The sequence below is a fragment of the Dromiciops gliroides genome, chromosome 3 (assembly GCF_019393635.1).
Source record: "Dromiciops gliroides isolate mDroGli1 chromosome 3, mDroGli1.pri, whole genome shotgun sequence".
NCBI lineage: Eukaryota > Metazoa > Chordata > Mammalia > Microbiotheria > Microbiotheriidae > Dromiciops > Dromiciops gliroides.
In genome coordinates, this window is record NC_057863.1 from 654827268 (window position 1) to 654830952 (window position 3685).

The window sequence follows — 3685 nt, forward strand, 5'->3', positions numbered from 1 at the left end:
CTTGCTGCTGGATTTTGTTGGTCATGTATAGAAACGCTGATGATTTATGTGGATTTATTTTATATCCTGCTACTTTGCCAAAGAAATTGTTTCAAGTAATTTTTGAGTTGATTCTCTAGTATTCTCTAAGTATACCATCATATTATCTGCAAAGAGTGATAGTTTTGTTTCCTCCTTGCCTATTCTAATTCCTTTAATTCCTTTTTTTTCTCTGATTGCTACATTAAATAATAGGGGTGATAATGGACATCCCTGTTTCACCCCTGATCTTATTGGGAAGGCCTCTAATTTATCTCCATTGCATATACTGCTTGCTGATGGTTTTAGGTAGATACTGTTTATTATTTTAAGGAAAGCTCCCCCTATTCCAAAACTCTCTAGTGTTTTTATTAGGAATGGGTGCTGTATTTTGTCAAAAGCTTTCTCTGCATCTATTGAGATAATCATATGATTTTGGTTAGTTTTCTTTTTTTTTTTTCTTTTTCTTTTTTTTTTTTTGCAGGCAATGGGGGTTAAGTGACCTGCCCAGGGTCACACAGCTAGTAAGTGTCAAGTGTCTGAGCCTGGATTTGAACTCAGGTACTCCTGAATTCAGGGCCGGTGCTTTAACCACTTCGCCATCTAGCTGCCCCCGGTTAGTTTTCTTATTGATGTGGTTGATTATGTTAATAGTTTTCCTAATGTTGAACCAGCCCTACATTCCTGGTATAAATCCCACCTGGTCATAGTATATTATCCTGGTGATCACTTCCCTTTATTCTCGTCATCTGTATGTTAAAACTGAACCAGAAACATCTTAAGTCTGTTACAAGAAACTAGAGGAGGGTAAATTATAGAATGTTTTGTTATACCTATGGAGAGGTAAACTATAAATTTATTGTGTAATGTAAAAATAATATCCGTCTGTAGAGCATGTCCTGTAATACAAACATGGTTTATTATGGACAACTTATTTGACATGCACTGTTTTGAAATTAATTGGTTAAATGTCATCCTAAGTCTTTTATTACAATTGAAGTTAACTTGGTAACTTTTATGTAAGTTCTTTTGTAGTCATCTTCTTACAAAGGTATGTTGTAGGGGCAGCTAGGTGGCACAGTGGATGGAACACTGGCCCTGGAGTCAGGAGTACCTGAGTTCAAATCCAGCCTCAGACACTGAATACTTACTACCTGTGTGACTCTGGACAAGTCACTTAACCCCCATTGCCCTGAAAAAAAAACAAAACAAAAAAACAAAAAAAACCCCAAAGGTATGTTGTAACCTAAGTTTTATGTGAGGATTAGATCTTAAACAACTGAGTGAAAACTTCTGGAGAAATTAAGTGAAATGGATATATATATATATATATATATATATATGTAATTTGGAAACATTTAAGGATTATGCCTTCTGTGGCATTTTGAAAACATTTAGGTTATATGGCTTGCATGTAGCAAGGTAGTGGTAATCCTTTGATCTGTTGTTAATAATGTCTGTAAGACACAGAACGAGGTAAAGCCTCAAACAGCAAGGGACATTCGTGACACCTCTCACTGGATGAAGAACATTTGTAAACAGTTTTTCACTCCTGATACAGGATCCTGGGTTTCCTGGATTCACTCTTTTAGTGTGCCATTTTTCCCTATCATTGTCCTTTTTAATTTTTGGCCTTTGTCTCTTTAACCTCTTGATAGTTTGTTTTATCTAGGCTCAAGGTTTTCAATTTTATGGTAGCAATTCCAGCCTATGTACCTCTTCACCATCTGGACCAGGCCTGCAAGGATTTCTGCTCCTTCTACTGTCAGCTCTACAAACATATTCAGCTGAAGCAGTTACAGAAGAAGAAATCTTCACCCTCTTTTCCCTTAGACTTTGGAAGAAGGGGTGGGGAAATGTAGTGGTAGCCTGGTGGGCCTGAGTCCAGCTGGGGATGCTCAGGCCTAGAAGGGGTCAATTAGAGATTACTTTTTCCTTGGATAAAGTTGGGAAACAGTTGTATTTGCTATTAAAATTTGTTTTGTAAAAGGTTCTAATAGGGGCATCTGAGGTCAAAGATGAAAATTGCTAAGCGAAAGAACACTGGGAGCACATCACTGAAATTAGAGAGACTTTAAATCATCTTTGTTGGTATAATATTGGCAGTTATTGACACCAGTTCTTTGTGTTATATCTGGGGGGATTGTTATAGAATATTTCAAGGAACAAAACCAGTCTTGAGAGGACACTATTGGATTTGTGGCAAAAACTGCTTACACGTCTTCCCAAGAATTGGACAAGTATATGGTATATTGGGATAATTAATTAGACCCCAATTTACCTCCTGAAAGATACCTATGGGACAGGATTAGGTATTCAGTTGTAATTTTTGGAGTTCCCCTTATACTTATCCCTGTTTAGTCCCTTGTTTATCGGTTTGATACAACGTGCAGTTCAACAGATGCAGCCAACGGCGACCTAGCAGTTCACTGAGAAAAGAGCAAAGACCCTGGTTCTGAAACTTTACAAAGGAGACTGGTAATGAGTTGGACTTGGACTGGTGGGCTGAAATCCTGTATGGCTGAAGGGCTCGATGACAGTGACTCAAATCCAGAGCATGGTCTCTGAGAATAAAAGAAAAGGGGGAAATGTATGGGATAATTATGGATTTGAGGGGCAGCTAGGTGGCGCAGTGGATAGAGCACCGGCCCTGGAGTCAGGAGTACCTGAGTTCAAATCCGGTCTCAGACACTTAACACTTACTAGCTGTGTGACCCTGGGCAAGTCACTTAACCCCACTTGCCTCACTAAAAAAAAAAAAAAAAAAAAAAAAAATTATGGATTTGAGTCAGATTAAACTCTGAGGATGGAGTATGAAAGATACCTAGCCCCCACTCCCAGAATAACTAGCCTCTCGCTTTGCCTAAAAGTTAATTGCTTGTTAAATTCTCAGTGTCTCCTTTAAGTTCTATTGATGAGATAATGAACTTGGGTCAGTTCTATAAATTTTGGGGATGGCGTCTGGAAGATATCCAGTCCCCCAATAAGTTTTACTACTTGTCACAGTTCTACCAATTAGCACTATTTACTTTACCTCTGCTGAAGTTCCACACTTCAGCTACACCTTAGTTTATGGCCTGTAATAAAAATCATGTCGCCAAATAGTCGGCTTACTCCCCTCTCACATGTCCAAATCCCAGTCCCTATCATGGATTAATTGCAGTCAGAAAAGGGATTGATTTCTGACTCCCTCTTTCTTTGACATTCCTCAGACCTGGTACCCCTTCCCCTTTTCTCCTTTGTTCTTGGACATGTCTCCATACATGGATCATGCACTAAGAGCGCACATTGGATGAGACAGGATTGGATGTTAGACTGTGAGCTCATGATGTGCATGTGAAGGTTTCCCATTCTCCTCAAATTAACTATAAAAACTCAAGGCATGTATTAATTATTGCAGCTTAATCTCAGAATTGAGTTTGCCCGTCCTTTCAAGGGTGTCATAAACCTGTCTCTGCTTGACTTGGTGGTCTCCTCCAGTTATTTGGGTAAACTGAGCCAATTTGTCCCAAACAATGATATATTCCTCCATTGTGATATTTTCCTTCTCGTTGATGTTTTTCCCTGAGGAAATAAACATTTTGAGAGAGAAAATTTACTTCTAAAGAAATTCAAATTCAAAGATTTGAGTTGAGACTACTCTATCTTATGCTTCAGTAATCCTTTT